General features: G+C 29.9%; 1 protein-coding gene across 10 annotated transcripts in view; it reads left to right on the forward strand.

Moving 5' to 3' along the window:
• Positions 1-20477, forward strand: part of LOC129976342 (zinc finger protein 568-like) — a 57594-nt gene that overhangs the window by 22987 nt on the left and 14130 nt on the right. For 2 of the 10 annotated variants that reach the window (XM_056089865.1, XM_056089867.1), the window contains exon 1: positions 12988-13148. The exons of 2 other annotated variants lie outside the window; for them this stretch is intronic. The gene's annotated coding sequence lies outside the window, so the exon portion shown is untranslated. 6 more of the 10 variants (XM_056089858.1, XM_056089859.1, XM_056089866.1 and 3 more) reach the window with 5 other exon arrangements.

A 20477-nucleotide genomic window follows, 5' to 3' on the forward strand; every position in this document is an offset into this window, starting at 1 on the left:
ATGCTTGTGATTTATGAAATTGCGTGTATTCTCTATAGGAAAGTTAGAGGAACAAAACATTTATTGACTAATGCGAAAGAAAAGCCTTTTGAAGAAGTCACATTGAAAGTATAATTTTTTGAAATCTGTAAAATAACTTGAACTGATTCTTTTTATTCATATGGAAGAGAAAACTCATTCCTGATCCTAAACAATAAAGTATTTTTTGAGCAAAGAAATTTAAAAAATACTGAAAAATCAAGTAAAGAAAATCATGCTTTTACGATTTATGTAATAGATAATGAGTTGAGCATGTGTACACACGTGACATGTTAATGAAAACATTTTCTTAAAAATCTGTTTAAAAAACCATTTTTCGATAGATACGAAAGACAAGCCATAAATTAAGATTTGTATTAAAACATTTTCTGCAAAAAAAAAAAAAAAAAAAATTACATGTTAGGAAGAGGAAGAAGAATTTGTGAATTCAACAGTAAGATAATATGACTTTCCTGTACAGGACATTTCCGTACCGGCCATAAAACTATCAGAAGTAACTCTTATCAGTGATAGAAACAACTCGATTACAATATTTTAAATGTTGTCTACAACACTGAAATGTGACATTTTCATTACATTTTTGGATATTTAATGACATGGCTTTTAATAGAGTCTGAATATTTTCCACAATGTGTTTTATGAGGAAGGAATTATATTTTTAATAAATTTATACAAAAATGTATGAAAATAAAATCAAGAATAAATATTTTTATCATAAGAAATTGTACCTGTGTTGAAACAGTAATCACATCTTCTGTATTTTGGATAACTAATATCTGTTCTAACAAATTGCTACATGATTGAAATATAACAACTTTTATTAATCGGAAGCTACTGAGTTTGGCCACATTTCATCTTGACTCATTTGTTTAATTCAATACCTTCGAACACAAAAATAAATTGTTTTCTATTATATTCACTTAAAAAAAATTGTTTCGTAAGCTTCAGGTATATTTAAGTCAGGTTAGGGATGTTGAAATGACTTGTGAGGAAATGATAATTGCTAAAGGAATATTTTTAAAACACCATAAATACCTTAGAGGGAGTCCAAATTACCGAAAGTATACTTTTATCAGGTGGCGTGTTATATCAACATCAAAACTACTGTTTTAGGTATAATTTATTTATCAGTTATATAACTTCTCATTTTGTATATGAAATGTAGTAATCATCTAGGCATTGCAATCTCCTTATCGGCTAGTATAAAATCCGGTAATATAAATTAAACCTCCTGTAACATCTCTAAAAAACTACACTGCTTTCAAGCAGATTTTCATTACATAGACTTATAAGTTTACTGACTAAATAGTATTTTCATTGAAATATATCCTAATTTTAAATACAATTGTTTTATAAAATTTTATTTCTCTATTTAAAAATTAATGTGAAAAGTCGTATTTCAATAAAATAAGTTTTAAAATACACTACAAAGCAAAATGCATGTTTTTCTAATATCCCTCAGTATTGTAAGCTATTTTATCATTTTCCACAGATTTTTTGAATATCTTTTTTTTTTAATTTTTAAATTAATGTTTATTTTTCTTTGTTGTTCTTGACTAATCAATCTTTATTAAGATTTTTTGTTTAATGAGTTGCTACATATTTGAACAATCTTAAACATCCATGTTAACTAACTTTTATATGCTTTCGGCGATTGATATTTGTCATGAGCATCCTTTATATACTTCTTCATATATTTATTGTTAAAAATTGTAACATCAATGGAAAATCAAGACAGTATTGTGTTACAAAATTGCCTAAATTTATAGCTAAAATTATAAAGAAACTAACTAAATTTATAAAAAAAAAGGAAATCTTGGAAAATGTTGCAAAATAATAATCAATATTTTGCAAATGTTACTAATTATACATAAACATTAGATGTTAGGAAAGCTTGATAAAAATTGAGAAAATGCTTTTTTTTTCTCCATATTTTTTAGTTAATTAGATCTCTTTAAATGCTTTTAATTTCAGTTGCAACTGTCATAAAAAAAGCAATTTTAAAAACTGAAACAATAGTTTTTTAGATAAATTAGGAAAAGGAATGTTTTAAATCAGATAGGAAACTGGAAATTTTTCGCTTCAAATTATGAATGTATGTCTATCTTTGCGTCTGTTCACAAAATAGACTGTCGGGCGAAGATTTACCAAATTTATATAGATATAATTTGAAGGGACAAGTCTGGAGTTCGGAGCAGATTTTTTGGAAGTTTTAATTTTTAAAAAATCAAGCCAAAATTTCTCTTTTTAGTATAACTCAAAAATAATAACGTCAAAAATAAAGTTTATTCTAACCAACTTGCCTTAAAATTAAAACATTTTATTGTTTTTTGGGTTTTTAATCTGTTAAATAAATCTGTATATCATGCACGTTTTTTTTTAAGCGAAGATCTTCCGCTTGCATTTATGTATGAAAAGATAAAAGTTTTCATATACAGGGTGAGTTTGTTGAGTTCTGGCAAACGAAAGAGTGTGATAAAAGAGCCCATTAGGATCATACACTGTAGCAACCTATTCCAAATCCCAACCGTTTAGAAGTTATGGCGAATAAATTAATTTTGCTCAAAATCTTGAAAAACACCCTAGTTTGGGGAAAAAAAAAAAAATGGGCTTATCCTCACACAAGTAAGCACATATTCCGAAAGAACAGCTGAAGTCCTTTAAGATGATACCAGTTTATTAAGAAAGTACATGGATTTACAGATGAGTAGTAAGCTCTGAAACGTTGGCGAAATTCAAAATCGAAATGTCGCCAAAATTTTTAATTCTGAATTCCGAAAAATTCTTACAAACTAAAATCTGTCAAATTTACTAAAAACTTGTCCACACCATCCGGTTTCGAATGTGTCCACCGGAAACCACGTACATATTTTATTTTTGGACACATTTCTTTATTGCAACACATTTCTGAAATTGGAGTTCGTTAAAAAATGAAACTTAAAACGGGCCACTCTTTATTTTAGTTTCCTCTTTATCTTCATCCTACAGTTTAAAACAGGAGTTTAAGGAAAAGAAAAAAAAAAGGCTTAAAGTGAAATTAGAAAAATTAAACTTTTTTTTAGATTGGTAAAGAAAGTATAATAGGAAAAAAGTAGCATGACTTTTCACAAAGAAATATGCAAAAATACAAAAAAGATGTTCAACTTAAAACAATGTTATGAATTTAAAGCTGCTTCTGAAATTGGTTGTAGCCACACCTAATACATGTTCTTGCTCTTTTCCGAATGTATTTAACAGTTTTTTTTAGTAATAGCTAAACCTTAAATTATAATATCGCCTCATCGAGGTGACTTCCTATGTCCTCAACTTTCAAATTCTGAGGTAAATTTCTTGTTTGAGAAAGCTCCAAACAGAGAAGTCCATTGGAATCAAATCTGGCAATCTAGGTAATCAAACCACCACCATGACCAATCCATTATGGATAAGGCTTATTTAGAAAATCCTGAACTACTCTTGAAGAATGTGCTAGGACTCCATCTTGTTAGAGAATGCATTGTCATCATATGGGTGCAGGAATGACATCAAGTAATGATGGTAGATGACGTTAAAAGAGTTACAAATACGCATTGCTTGTGAAATGACCCTGGAAAAGATGTGGACCAATTAAGCAATCACCGATCATTCCAAGCCACACTTTTAAGCTGAATCGTCTTTTTTCCGAAGAATTTCGTACTACGCGTGGACTGTATTGCTCGTAATGATGCCAATTGTGCTTACTGAATATGCCATCTCGAGTAAAAGGTGACTCATCTGTTCACAATATAAGTCTCGGAAAATGCCTTTCTTCGATATCTCTTTGCAGTTGCGAGTTGCAAATTGTTACCCACTTTTGGAAGTATGAGTTCTGTAATTCTAATCCTCTGTAAAATGCTATGGGTCATATTCGTTTTCGTGCAAGATTTTCATCACTGTAATTTGTGAAGTTCCAAGTTCATTATCAAGTGCCGTTTTCGTACAAGTGAACTCGCACTTGGATTTTCCTCTAAAACGTCGAGTACAGAGAGAAAGAAGAGAAGCCGATCCATCACTTTCCTCAATAGTGATGGATCGGCGATTCTTACTTTTTTCGAACATCTTACTAAACGAACGAGCCTCCCTTAGCCTCTGGTGAACAGCTGAAAATACAGTAGTTATGTGTATAATGATTGGATAACGCAGATGATACTTTTCCTCCGCTCCCATCAAGTTACTATTGCAAAATCCGTACGCAAAATGAATACGTGCGTACTCTTTGTATGTCAAGCAAGACATACCCGTTAAAAGACAAGTAGTAACAGGGTGAAAAAAACTATCAGTCGTGCTGAAGCGCCGTTCTGAAATATTGAAGCAATAACAGCCACAAACATCTAAAAGAATGATAAGCTAATGATCAGTGAATTGGGTTTTCTTTTGTGGCCAAATGTGAAATGCCCGCAAAGGTAGATTACAACACATGTGCACATCCGAAAACGTTTATAGCAGTAAATTTACACACTTTCCATTTGTCCATAATTAATTTTTTAGTGAATTTTTTTAGAATGTGTATCAATGAATAATGATTACCGTGATATATTGTCAACGAAAAGCTTAATTTCTCCTGAAATAAAACACTTATATGATTTACAGCGGTCTCATTCAGCAGTCGTTGGTGTGGACAAGTTTGTAATAAATTTGACAAATTGTCGCTTGTATGGTTTTTCCGGAATTCTGAATTAAAATCGAACTTCTTCGTTTTCGCTTTCATTGCTCTAAGAGAAATTCCTTTCTTCGCTATAAATCGATCGTTCAGCTGAAAAAATAAATGGTCAAGGAACGGGATAAAAGCAGCTCTCCTAAAATATGTTCCAGTTGTGTCATGTGGTAGATTGCTCTTTAATGTTTCTTTTTTAAATTATTCGAGGTATTTTAATTAAAATCTCTTCTTTATCGCCTCTATAATTTTTTTAAATAAATGTTTCCTTAAAGTGCTCCGGCCAGAGAAAGACTTGGTTTCTCTTTCGTATGCGTCATTTCAGGATACTTAGCGAAATTTATCTCCCAAAAGTGTATTAATTTTTTTTTAGAATAGCTTATGATTTGTAAGCGATTGTAATTTCGCAACCCATTTTATATCTTTCAAGATGCTCACGAGGGGAAGAAACATACTTTAGGATTAATAGTACCAATTCTAAAAGATTGCCTCTATTAGCGCTGGTACCGTTCTCTTTGTGACCATGTGTTTCACAAGGAATTTTATAATATCAAAAAGTTCGACAGCCACTCGATAGAACGAAAGAGATGGCTATAGTAGCTTAAAGAAATGTGATTCCCTGACTCCGCCACAAAAAAGATACTGACAAAAGTATATTATGTCGTAGATTTTTATTTTGATATAATTGGTGATTTATATTTTAAAATATATTAAAAATTTAATTTTATAATATATTACTCTTTGATTACAATTCTTCCTTGGAGGGAGATTCCTTAGATTTTTAAGGGAGATACGAATAATTTAATTTCAGTTTGTTAACGTTATTTTTAACTTTTATTTTGGATTACGTACTTTTTTTGTTCGGGGTAATTCCAGATCCAATGTTAATATACACTCATGTCCATAAATTACGGACAATTCAGATTCATGCGGAAATCGAACTATAAAATATATATATCACCCGTAAAATGACTACACACATCTTTAAAAATCATATACAAATTGCAGGAAACCACCAGATGATACCGATAATAAGTCACAATGACGAGAGTGTAAGAGAGTGCTGTAGAAAGAATACAGGCAAAGAAATAAAATTTTTCGCAAGCGCTTTATAAGCCTTTCAGTGCAATAATGGCATAGTTATGACACAAAGGACGCATTTGAATGATTTTTTACTTGGTAGAATTATCGGTTGTTTGGAATGTGGCCGTACCCAGCTAGAAGTATCCGAGGAACTTGGACTCGCTCAGAGTGTTATATCCGGGCTTTGGCAACGATTCAAAGATGATGGTAAGGTGAGTAGACGCTACAGCACAAGTAACCCCCGAGTTTCAACGCTGAATAAGGATCGGTATTTGGCAGTTGCTGCCAAAAAAAAAAAAAACGCGGAGCACAGCATCAGACCTGTCTCGTCAGCTCCCTTCATCCACTGCTACGACAGTTTCAAGACAGACCGCGTACAGACGCTTAGGGCAGATTGGTCTATATGCTTGTAGGAACTTACTGCAACTCACTGTCGCCTGCGGTTAGCCTGGAGTAGAGAGCATGAATGGTGGACACCGCAACAGTGGGCTTGTGTGATGTTTTCCGACGAGTCCAGGTTTAGCTTGCAGTCTGATTATAGCCGGACTTTCATATGGAGAGCGCCAAGTACCCGTTACCACCAAGAGAACATCATTGAACGACATCGTACAGGATTGCTCGCTTGGGGAAGAATTATTCTGGGTTCCAGAACTGACCTGCATGTTCAAATTGCAATCATGACAAGCTATATCAATCGGGACGTCATTCTAGAACAACATGTACGTTTGTTTCGGTACGCCATGGGGGCAGAATTCGTGTTAATGGACGACAACGCCCGTCCTCCCCTTGCAAATATCGTAAGCGAATGCTTTCGATCGGAAGATATCACCCGTATGGACTGGCCAGCATTCTCGCCGGACTTGAATCTAGTAGAGAATGTGTGGGACATGCTTGGCTGATGAGTTACAGCCTGTCAACCACCTCCCACATGTATACCGGAACTTCGGAGAGCATTGCTTGCTGAGTGGTGTAATATTCCCCAAGATCAGATCGATAATTTGATACTCAGCATGCCTAGGCGTTATACGGACTGTTTTGCATCGTCTGAGAGACATACTATGTACTAACCATCATACCAACTATGTAATATTGGTTTTTGTAAATAGGTTTTTGTTTTTGTAATTTGCTGCAGAGAGCAAGAAATCGCAATTTTTATAAATGATATCAAACATATAGCATCTTTTTTGTTCTTTACTTTTTGTTTAATAAATGGGCTTTACAATTAAGTCACATTTGTTTTGCTTCTGACTCTTTCTTTTCCTGAACTTGCATTATCCTTAATTTATGGACATGAGTGTAGATGGTGTATACGTATATATATTTTAATATTATCAGTAAAAATATCGAGCGTTCAGTTTCTTCGCCAGCCCATATTTAATTTCTTAATCATTAGACGTAGTCATATACGTTAACAATTATAAAAATATTTTTCAACTTATACAAAAAAATTTGTTGTTCTGCACGAGTCAATATATGTATTGGCTATAAAAAAATTGCAATATATTGTACAAAATTTATAAAAAATGTTTACCATTTTGAATAGTTATTAATAAATTATAATTTTGATAAAATTTTTTTTAAAGAATTCGCCTATTTTGAAAAATATGATAGGTATAAGCTGCAGTATGAAAACACATTAAGGAATGCATTCAATTTGTTATTAAACTAGTCGCTTCTGACTTCGCTGTATAAATGAATTTTAATATTGATAGTATCCTTGACATCACCATCATGCTACTGGAAAGGTAACTGTCCGTGTACATTATCTTCTAATTATCTATCGCAATAACACAATTTCATATTTTATTCCATATTTTGACTACGCGTCAGAGGCGGCGGCAGAGATTTGCCGTCTGGGAGGCAAGACAAAGCCGATAGGGGGGCAAGCACAGTATCTCCCATTTGGCTTCAAAATAACTCATAATAATTCATTTTACATTTAATTAAAGAAAATCAAGTATTATTTAACTTCTTTTTTTTATTCAGATGCTGATGCTTTCTTTCATTGTTAAAACTTTACAAATGAATTTGTAAAAAAATGTTCTCAGTTTCTTTTAATGACCATAAAAAATTGTCAATATTTGAGTCTATTTCTTTATGAGACTGTTCAGATTTAATTTCTCTGAGATCTAAAATTAGAAAAAATATGTTATATTCCTTTCTAGATTGTAGTATATAGATAGGAACACAGATTGAGGCAAAATGAAATGTCATGCTAAATGAACAAGGGCATGCTCTTATTTTATATAAGAAGCTATATAAAACTATATAAAATAAATGTTCAAAGAAAAAGTTTTATAAAAGAAACTTTTTTAGAAATTTAAAATAATAAATAAAAAATATTCGATGTTTTCACCTAAAACTGATTTTTCAGCGTAGTCCCCCCCTACCTAAAATATTTGCAGCAACGAGCAGGAATTTCAGATTTGTTTCGATTCCGAGGATTTTAGAGTGCAATATAAATACAACAAATTACATTTAATACAAAAAACATATACTATAGTTCTAACACGATCAATATAGAATGCGTAAAAGATACAATGATGTCTTAAAAATACTGGGGAAAATATTTTGTAAATATATGTACAAACTTACTATTTTATGTAAGATATGAAAAGTATTCTTTTCAAAAATGTTCTGCTTAAACATTAGATCCCCCATGTATTTATTTTTCAATATATATTTAGGCTTAAAAAAACCAATGATTTTTATTAAGAAACAATTAGATCTTGAATATGAATTCCCTTATATTCATTTTTAGGCATGCGTTCTTATGGTTAAGTGCTTTTTTAATTCAAAGTTATTGCAAGCTAATATTTTCCTCCCAAAAAGTGAGTTTTATAACCGCAATTGCATGCATTGGTTTTTCTTAACCCCTTCGTATACAACGACGAGTCTGATTCGCTATGGAATTACTAAATTTTTAATTTTAAATCTGCAATTAAGGGAAAGTATTAAATAATTGAAATTCAAAAATCACTTGAGTATGCATCATTACCTCAAATGTCTTTATATTATTCTAGGGAATAAAATAACAATCATTATCCCAAGTAAGATCTGCCATCTAATTAGGAAGTTAAGTAAATTCGTATGTTAAGGGGTTAATGTGTTATATATTGCCGCATTGAAGAAAGACAGTCGAATCTCCATGGCCGAATGGTCATGGCACTGGGTCTCATGATTAAGAGACCGTGGGTTCGAATCCCGCTAGAGACAATACGATTAAAGGGTGTATGTAAATATTTAATTCCTTCATTTCATGTTCCAGAAGATACTGGGCATTTCTTTAGTTTACCAGACAAGTGTTCTAGACTTTTCTTACTGTCTCCAGAAGAGTATTCTGGAACTTTCTCTGCTTGTATAAAAGCAGAAGATCTGCCAGTCACTGTTTTCAGAGTTCAGTTAATAAATTGGTTTAGCTCTACTTCTTGTGTGTGTCATTGAGTTCTATACTATAGTTCTACGTGACAATATGAATATTATATGAATAGCAATTTAAATCATACTTTTATCATCTTTATATAATCTCTTAAAAATGTAGAAACATCTGAAATCGTATAGTTTTTGCTGCAAATAGTAATTGGAATAAAAAAAAAATTAATAAGATACGTTTCCTGATTACCTTGTCATAATATTGAATGCAGAGTTTGAATAATTTAGAAAGTAATTTATTTAAAAATTTTAGTGCATACTTGGTTAAACTCTTTTAGTGTAGCTAAAAAACTACCATACCACAAATAATTTTTTTGTGGTCAGTTGTAGTCGATAATATCTCTTTAGTGTAATAATTGTAGTTTGATAAATTAGATAGTGAAAGAAAACAGATATTTTACTGTAAATAAACTGAATTTGCAATTGTATACTTAATTACTTCAGTGATTTATAATGAAACCACATAATTTCGCTACAGTAAAGTAACTTTTTTTAGCATGCATATGCACAACCGTGTAAAAAACAAGAGTGTTTGATTATATTTAATTTAATCGTTAACTAGATTTTAGTCAGGCAATTTTCATAGTGAAAGGTAAAAAATAAATTTACCAATTCGTTACCGAGGAAGTAACAATTAGATGATGAATAAGACGACGTTTAATATTTGAACTCGAATTTGAATGATAAATTATGAAAAACGACCCTATCGTCCTATTCGTGAATAATATAAAAGCTTTAATTTCTCTAATAATTCCACTGGCAAGTAATCGAAGTGCTCGATGAAAATAATTTTTTCACCATAATCTATGATAATATCTTAGTCGAAAGGAAAAAGATTAGTCGAGAAAAATATGACGTCTTATTCACTTGCCAGCTTATTGATTATTCTTGATTATAAAGTATATGCTGAATGAACATTATAATATTTTAATCAGTTGACTGAGAATTTGGACTTAACGTCATCGACATCCATCGCTCCAAAAAGTCTTGATCGACCAATCAAAACTTTTTGGCAAAATGTGATATATTTTATGTCTTATTTACAGGTCCCCTTGTCGGTTATATTGCCAAAAGTAGTGAAAATTAAAAGCTTCATGAACGACATTTGAATCAAATGTCTGAAAATCTGCAGGTATGGTTTTTGATATTCATCACATTCAGTTCACGGTCGCCCACCTTAAAATTGTGGGCAGAATGCGATATCTTATTCAGTCGGATATATTACCAGAATTAGCACTAATTATAAGTTAAATGAACGACATTTCAATCAAATGTCTGAAAATCTGCAGACTTAACGTCTTCGACACTTACCGCATAGTTCGGACGATAAAAAATTGCCAACAAAATGAGCCTATCACTTCGTCGATATCTTATTCACTTGTTAGTTTATCGGTTATATGTCAAAAGTAGTACAAATTATAAGCTGAATGAACGACATTTGAAACAGATGTCTGAAAATCGGCGAACTTAACATCTTCAACATCCATTGCATTCCGTTCTTAGTTGGTCTATCAAAAATTGTTCGCAAAATGCATCATATTATCGACCTATCACTCTATCGATTATTTTGCCAAATATAGTCAAAACACCTTAATCGTTACTTGGATATTTCGACTGTTTACAATATATTAACTTCAAGGCTGTTTTTAAATTATCATATTCGATAATGCGCATCTCTACAACTATCTTGAAATGGTTGTAGAACTATTCCAGACGATACTCTGAATTTCTCGCCGTCAGGGGGGGGGGGCAAGACCCTGCCGATAGAGAGGAAATTGGCCCCCTGTTACAGCCATCTCTGCTACGCACATAAAATATTTCTTTTTTATTCTTCATCCCTTTTAACCGAGATGCAAAATCATGTGATTCAAAAACATTTTTATTTGAATTTCCGTTCAACAATGCAATGTACTCAAAATAAATCAAAAAGTGGAAAATTTTTTTGGGAAGAAATCAACGATTTCTAAATTTATATCATTAACAAGGCAATTTTTTTAATTTTTAGAAGCATTAAAATAATTTGTAATATAATATTTTTCGAAATAATTGGAAGAAGATGCCAATATCTGCTTAATACTTAAGTAAATATTAAGTCGGAAAAGTTTCTCCCAAATGCCCATTTTTACCAAGCGGGACTCGACATTGTATAAGAATAACTACAGTACTTTCGATAATAATCTTTATAGGTGCATTTTCAATTTCAATTGAATTTTCTTGCTTTTCTTCCCGAAAAGTTCGATGTTATTTGTATAATATTTCGTTCTGAAAATCATAAAATTGGAAGAAAAAATATCTAAATAAAAAAGAATTTCTACACAGTTAAAGCAGATCTCCATCAAGGCACTTTATTTGCTCGCAACTGATTGATTTATCTGGAGATCAAAAAGAAACCCTTTCACCGCTTGAATTTAGAAACAATACAGCTGCAATGCGATCAGAGCTGACATGACACTATTCCTTATTATAATTATTATTTCTCCTATTCACAGCATCCCCCCTTTTCTGTCCTTGGTTAATTATGAGTTTTGTGATCTCGTTAAGATAGAAACCCATTTTGTTCAGTAAATATAAAATTTTATAAATTGAAAGTTTTCTAAAATATAATTCCCAAGAAATTTTTTTAAATGGGATCAACTGTAATTAATTATTCTCTATAAAAAAAGATAACGTTGCAGATCATTTATTACACATTTTTATATCCAATTTTGGATAGCCTGCAATAATGCAGATGTGTGGATTTTTTTAATTTTATTTTGCTGAATTTCTATTAATTTTCTTTGCCAAAATAGAAAAGAATTTCTATCATCACGTACTGATAATCTAAATGTTTGAAACAAAAAAGTTTCGAATTCAACTTTCAAATTAAAAATTTTAATTGTAAAGAAGCTTAATTTCTTCTTTTATTGCTGACATTAATAAGAAATTTTTGCAGTCCTACTATTTTTTGAGTTGATAATCGATAAACAGCCACTGTTCTAAACCTCTAAAGTAATTTGATCCTTAAATTAAAAACTGTGCGACAAAGTTCTGATATGTCAGAAAAATTTTTAAATTGGAATTCTTGATCCTAGTCAGTCGTTCTAATTCATTCCTGCATCATTCTTAATCTGATTACTTTTATTCAAAGCTACCAATCCTTGAATGTGCGATTCTTCTCAGGAAATCTTATTTGTAAATACAGCCCAATACAAAAATACAAATTTGCCAAAATACAAAAGATTTTATATCACGTACTGATAATCTAAATGTTTGAAACGCAATAGTTTCGAATGTAGCTTATGAATTAAGAATTTTAGTTGAATTTCTTTCATTGGAATCATTGATATACAATTTTTGCAGTGCTACTGTTTTCTGAAATGGTAAACAGCCACTATTCTAACCCTCTAAAGTAATTTGGCCCTTAAACTGAAAACTGTGCGCCAAATGGTCTGATATATTAGAAAAATTTTAAAATTGAAAGTTTTGATTATGGTCAGTCCTTCTAATTCATTCTTGCATCTGTCTTCACCTGATAACTTTTATTCAAAGGAATCAACCCTTGAATCAACGATTCCTCTCAAGAAATCTTATTTGCAAATTCAGCACCCGAAATTGGGCCGAATAGACACATTATTGTAGGTAATATAATTCCTTCTAGCCAAACCGAAATTTCTTCTCCGAAAAGTTCCGGTTTGCAGACTAGATCCGATGGTCCGTTATGGATTCAACAATTCATTTTGAGGATCCATTCCTCGGACTCGTTCTGGAATGATTGACGAATCGGTTGTTTGAAAATCTGTTAATAACGTGAACGACTCGCTTGTATTTTTCTATATACTGGATTCTGGAATTATTCAATACCTGCACTTCAAGTGGAGGTTAAAAGTGGGATAGCTCATAATCAATACAGTTCAGTCATTGGCACATGATATTAAAATAACTGTAAGTAAGTTTCGCTTGATTAATCACGTTTTTTAAGGGATTTTTTTTTTCATAGAAGCGTTACAAACTGTATCGATGCTTTGTTAAGAATGTAATGCTTATTTCGACAGTTGATGAAAAATGCTTAAAATTTAGTTTATATTTTTTTAAAAGGCGAGAAGTTATTTTTCGTTTTCTGTGTATTCGAACTGATGTTATAAATGCTCCTGTTATAAAACTTTTTATGGTTATTTGTTATTTTAATTTATCCTTGTGCCTCCAATAGAAATATATTTAAATCTGAATTCCTTTGTATAGGTTAAAAATATGTGAGATGTGTTTTAAAGATTAAAAAATATAAATAGTGCTATTATATTATAAAAATATAAATGTAATTAGTGCAATATTTGGTTGTTTTAAAATTATTGCCCCATTACTAAATTCTAATTTGTTTAGGTAGATTTTGCACCAGTTTTAATTCTGATTTTCTGCATTGCTACTCTAAAAGTAGTTTTTTATCTAATTTTGAAGTTGGAGGGCATATGGCGATTTTTTGAAATATTGGCTCGAAATAGTTCTTTCTTGCCTTGAAACAGGACTCTAATTTTAAGAATAACCAATATTCTGGACTTTTAACCAACTTGTTATACCAATAAATTCTTATTTTTTACTGTACATATTTCATTAAATATCACTGTCTAGAAATTACATTGTATTGTTTATAACAATCAATAATTATACAATGTTTAATGGAAGAATAGTGACAACATTCATATTATCTCTGTATTGAAAACATGGATTCTTTTAACTTCTTCCTCTAAAATGATTCTATTTTGAAATGCTGTTCTCTATAATACAACACTAAATATTATTCTTTTTCTTTTATATAATACCGGGTCTCTTTATTTAAATATCTTATTAGCATATTCATTTCAGTGCCCATTATATATATGCGATTATTATTTGAAAAATTTTTAATAAGATAAAAATAAAATACTGTTAAGACAAGTTTTCTTTTTAAAAGTAGATATACAATATATATTTAAAGCAGCAGTTAAGTATTATAACAAAAGATCATTCATGATAAGTGTAAATAAATATCAAGTTATTGTTCTTTAAATGTTTGAATTAAAAAATTAGTTTTCTGTTGTATACAGAAATAATCTTCATAAAAATTTAAAAATACATTAGGTAAAGGGTTAGTCATAAAAGGCAATAATATATTATTATGTCAAAAAAGTGATGAAAAAATTATCTGAATATTGGGGATTAAATAAATGAACAAATTCATTAAAAATTTCGAGTATTAGTTCTTAGTTTAAAAAAAACAAAAACTTTAAATTTTAAGTTTTAAATTTTTTAGAAAATTTTTTATTGTATTGCTAAAGGAAAAATTGGGACGCATTTAATTTATTTGAATAAATCTGTAAGTAGGGTGACCATTAAAAAGTTATTGTGAAAACCACTCGTTAGAGAATTTATAAATAAGATCTGGATTTACATAACATATCGAGAATTAGTTTATTTGTTGATTTCATGCTAACAACTTTTCAAGTTGTAAATGCCTCACAAAATTTTATGACATATTTTTTGAAAGATAACTAAAACTTTCTTTAATATACATTACTGTATTTTATAGAAAAATGTTGGACAGAAATATGGTGTAAGATTGACTTCATCCTCTATTATAAAAAAGATGTAACCAAGAAATCCTGTTATTCTAAACAAAATGGTATGAGAAATTTTGACAGAATAAAGACAAAGAATCCACTATCCAGCATTATGCAAGGAGAATCAAGCTGTTTCTTGTTATATAATGCTAAATGGAAGCATGGAATGTGACAATTATATCCTATGTCCTCTGTTAAAACCAGGAAGTCAATTTGATGCATAACATTTTAAAATTATCCGGTTGACAGCAGATAACATGTAGATGGCACCTAAGCTGTAATTATCTCAAAGTCTAAAAATAGCATAGGTTAGAATAGCATAGAATTTGTGTCCTTTCTAAGAAATAGTAAGATCTTAGTTCAATTAAAAGGAAGTAGTATGTCATGACCATTGAAGAATTAAAATAGTATCATTACTATCAGTTGCAATTTTTTAAAATTTGTCATTGTGTATGTAAAAAAAATTTTGTAAAACTTTTTGCTACAATTTTCATATTTTTTAGTTTAAAATATTCTGCTTGCCTTTACATCATTTATGCAGCATTGAAATTAAAAGTATTCTTTCTATTATCATAATAAATGACATTTAAATAACCTCAAACAAATATGATTTAATCGATATGTCCATTTGTAGCACTAAGAATGTCAGTCTAATTTTTTTGGTTCTAATTGAAACTAATATATATGTATATACTTTTCTCTTTTTTAAAGTGTTTTTTTAATAGAATTTTTGCAAAAAAAATTTAATGTTTATAACAATAACTAGAAAAGGATAAGCACTCTTAAATGAAATGTTCTGCTTAATTTTAAATATGAAAAATTAAGTGTAGAATACTAAAATTGAAATTACTATGAAGTAAAATTAATTTCTAAAGAATATTTATTATTTCTTTCATTTATTTTTGTTTAATAGTAATTTAGAAGAATATAAAAAAAGTTGTGAAATGCTATTGAAAAATTTTTTTGTAGACAAATATTAAAATGATCTTTATAATAAAAACTCATTTTTAAACTCACTATATTCCTTCCACTGCCTCAAAAATAAAACAAAGCAAATATTAAAAATATTCAAAGTGATGAGGCTTTGACTCAGAAACAAGGTCAAATAGTAATTACTTAAGAGGCAAATTGTTTTGGATAATTTCATCCATAAAACAGAAAAGAAGCATTGCAGTGCAATTTTTTTGTTTGTAGAAATGAAATGTTACTGAGCTATAATTGTGATGCTAGTCATTACCAGGTTAAGCCAGTTTATTTTTCTCCCAGCAATTACATATCAGAATTTAAGGCACATTACTTCTTTCAAATATAAATTAGTTTATATTTAAAATAAATGGTTAGATTCTTTTGAAATTTTAATGTGGAAGAAATTTTGATAATTCCTGGCAAATAATTTAATTTAATAAATAAAAATTAATAATTCTTGGAATACAATTTTCAATAATAATTTTTTGTTGTTAAGTTTGCATTTTTAAATAAAATTATTGAAATGCTTTTATTGCAGTTGAAAGCATATAGAAAACAGTTAATTATTTGTTTAAATTTCATAACATAAACATATGCATAATTTAATGAAATATTTGATTACCAGAATTATTCATAGTTTAAACAAATTTCCTTTAATTAAGAATTTAAGTACTCTTTCCTAATCATATAAAATAATTTTTGTTTGCTATGATTTTTTGCAAAAGCATTCTTTGTAACATACATATTACAAGGCAAGGAAAGATTTGATTATCTAATAAATGTAAAAGAAAGAAAGAAGTCTGTATAAAAGAATATGCACTGTGATGGGATTTGCATTTCTTTTAAACTTTGCTAACCATTATAAATCGTTAGTCATTTTTAATCTATGCAGTTTTGTATTACAAATTTGTTTTGTATTCATGCATTTTATTTATTAATTTACTAAAGATTTTTCAAAAGAGTAATTATTCTTAGGAGACTAAACATTTTTTTGAAGGTTACTATTTTGTTTTTCACTATGCATATTATAGAAATATAAAAAAAATGAAGCCAAAATGAAATATATCATGTTTTCATTCCTTTTTTTAAATTAATAGTTTAGACAATAGAGAGCTACGAATTTAAATTGGGTTGTCATTTGGAGAAAACTAAACCACATATTAACTTAAAAAGATAAGAAATAGAATTTGTGAAGTATTGAAAATATTGCATTCAAAATAAATCTATCTAGACATATTACTTTGATGTTGTAGGTTTTCAAATTAAGTCAATAAGCTGAAATGAGTGGAAATTTGTGTTAAGATTTAAATTGAGTTTTAATAGAAATTTTTGATGTTAAGTGGACATCTTTGGTGAGAGGTAAAGAGGCTTTCTTTTCTACAAGTTTTGTTTTTGTAAAGTGGCTTTCTTTTCTGTAGTATTGAAATAATGTAATTCTTCTGTTATTTTTCTGGAAATATATGCAGAGTTTCAAAAAATTTTAATAAAAGCTATTTTGCTTTGTCCTCTTTATATTCTGTGGTTATGAAAGATATTGGTTTTTTCTTTCCTTCAGCTTTATTGAGTTTGGGCAAGTGTTTAAGCTTCAGAAAACTTATGTTAATTTTATAGGAAAAAAGTGATAAATTTTATTAAGTAACTAAAAATTTCGATCTTTGTAAAATTCAACTTTTTGGTTAATCAACTTTGCTGCTATTAACGAAAAAAAAATTAATGAAAAAAAATTGAAAGTACTTAGTTTATTCTAGTGGTGTAGGTGCATGAATTCATTAATATAAGGCAAGTAATATTTTTTAAAAAATTTTATTGAAAAATAATTTCCATGATTTATTTCTATTATTATCATTGAGAATATTCCAGATATATGTTTAATTCCTAAAATATTATTCAAAAATGAATCTAAACAGTTTTTCATTTCATATCTATGATTTGGAACGCATGCGTTTTCATTTCGAATTTGGAAACCCTTATAAAGAAATGGAGTAAATCCTTCCGTACACAACCGCTACAATGTTTCCATAGTTGCTTAGTTTTTTTTTAAATTATTGTGCATATATTTTTTTACCCGTTATTGGATTGCATGTGTATTGTACAATATTTTAGTGATTTTATTCAATAAGCATATTAATTTACAAAATTATTACTTTCAATATTTCGTTACAGCTGGAGTATTTACATTATTTTTGAATGAATCAAGTAACGTCAAATGACTTTTAGTTGCTGTACATGACAGTTAGATTTGGGTATTCTTTATCTAAACGGTTTCATACAAAGATGAAATAGAATTTGTGGCAGCGTAGGTTTCGCTGGAATTTTTACTGTCTTATTGTGGCCGTTTTTCCTAAATACTGAAGGCCGCTGTGCTGATTTTCCGACGTCACTAATAGTTTAAATTTCTTGAAGTACGGTTGGCCTTTTTCAGATATATTCTATTATAGCACACCAAGCCTACGGCAAGAAAATCGTATTATTAAATCAGTACCATGGTCTTTTGCGTTTAGAAGATGTGGATTGTGTAATTGTGCAATTAATAAATCTGTCCTTCCAATTTTTCATTGAAGAGCATTGTTTTCAAATATGGCAGCTGTATTAAACATGAATTGTCTTCTTTTACCAAAACTTCTTAAAAACAGTAGGTGTTAATTGTGCATTTAAATATTTATTAAATAATCTATTACAAAAATGGTACTTCGAAAAAATTTAAAACCATTATTGTCAGGTGGTAAAATTGGCTTCTTTGTCGGTGAATTCTATGTTTGGAACTGAATTCTGCCAAAGTGTGCATTAGAGTGGAACGAAAAAATAAACTTTTGAGTTTTAATTTGCAATAGCGTGGAAGATTTGTTTTTTGGTATAGACAAAATGAATAATAAATATGGAATATATTGGAGTACTTCTTGAGTTGCCGCAAGAACTTTTTTAAAGTTTCTTAAGATTGAAATATTTCTACATTTTAATGATTTTTTTTATATTAAGTAAACAACTTTTGATTTTTTATTTGTAATAGCCCCGAAAAAAATGCCTTTTGGTGCTGATATATTAAAAATATGAAAAATATTGGGCTAGAAATGCCGTAAAGACGTTAAAGTTTAATTAAAACACCCTTTTTGGAATTTTTTGAAAGATTTTTGTCCGTCTCGATTATGAAATAAAAAGCTTTAAATAAGTGTTGTAATATGAATAGAAATATAAAAATAGTTTTATTGTCGCATTGGTATAGCGCTGTGTCATCGCCGAAGCGGATATTATTGAAGGGAGGCGAAGACTGGTCCTCTTCCGGTGACAGGACAGAGCTGGTGTCAGGTCAGTAGCTTTGCCGAGTTCAGCTGAATTGGCGTCTCTGATCTGTCTGTTGTGTAACTGATTTGTTAGTTTATGTTCGTATGCGCTTTGTTGTGAGTAAAAAGGGCATAGTCTAAATTAATAAAGACAAGACAAATGTCGAACTATCCTGTTTTGTTGAAATTTACTAAATTGTCGAATCTGTTATGAATGGCTATTGTTATTTTAGACATATTTTCAAAATTACTTCAGAGAAGAAGCTTTCTATAATTAAAATATGTGAAACATTAGTTCCAAAAATAGAATAAATATGGTCAAAAGCTTCTATTCCCGTTGTTTCTAGCAAATTTTTTTAGAAATGATAAAAGTTTATCATGCTAATTACAGGAATTTATTAAAGTCTGAAAGCAGGAAAGGGTAGGATAAGTTTGATTCCAACCTCACAAAATTTAGAAAAGAAGCTAAGCGATTATTTGATATTGGTACCAGTTATGGAACATTAATTTCTAAAGGATCAACGCTGTAACAGGAAAATGGTTATTGGTAATATTAATATGGCTATCACAAGCGCTTTGATGAAGCAAAACAAATTAAAGAACTGCAGATAATAGTTAAGTGTAATCAAGAACAGACAAAAAATACTAGTGTGTCAGAGACGGTTACTAGCAACATGACTACGCTGAAGAAAAATAGTGTTTGTTCTCAACAAGAGGTAAACTAACCAGATCGTTCAAATATATAAGAAAAGATAAAACTAACAAGTATCTGCGTAATTTAATGTTAAGTTAAAAACTTCATGTACTTATGGCTCCAAACATCTGTTTAACCTTACTTCATATTTATGATATCTTTGTGACGATCTCCAGATCGCTATAGACCTGATTATTCAAAGAAATTACTTTGCTGCTCCAGAGAATAGCCTTTCGTTCATGCTAAATGATGAGTATGAAACTCGAGGAAAATTTGGTTTAGGACATGTTTTAAAAGCAAGAACAGAAAGTTCAGACAGGGTCAGGGAGTTTAAAGTTCCAAAGATAAACTTCGATGCAAAGAATTACATCGACAGCATCTCAAGGCTTGAAAATGACGTAACTGAACTCGCCTCCCGCTGTTGAAACATGTTTGCCATGACTGTCTGGAAAAATTTATACAGAAGGCATCTGAAACTGAGCCAAATAGCATAGTGGACACAGTTATCGACTTTCACCGACTTCCTTGTCGCACAGAAGCAGTGGAAAGGATTCTGAAACTGGTAACCAAATCGGCTCAAAATATCTGTGGTTCAATCGCAAGGGAAGTATTCATAAGAGTAAAATTTGATTCCTGTATTAATATTTCAAAATTTATAAACAAAAAAAAAGATTAATGTGGCAATGAACTTGAAAAAACATTTTGCAGCCGTAACATTTGTAATCATTAAACCATCGATTTATTAT

Source organism: Argiope bruennichi, chromosome 7 (assembly GCF_947563725.1).
Source record: "Argiope bruennichi chromosome 7, qqArgBrue1.1, whole genome shotgun sequence".
In the NCBI taxonomy this organism is placed as follows: Eukaryota; Metazoa; Arthropoda; class Arachnida; order Araneae; family Araneidae; genus Argiope; species Argiope bruennichi.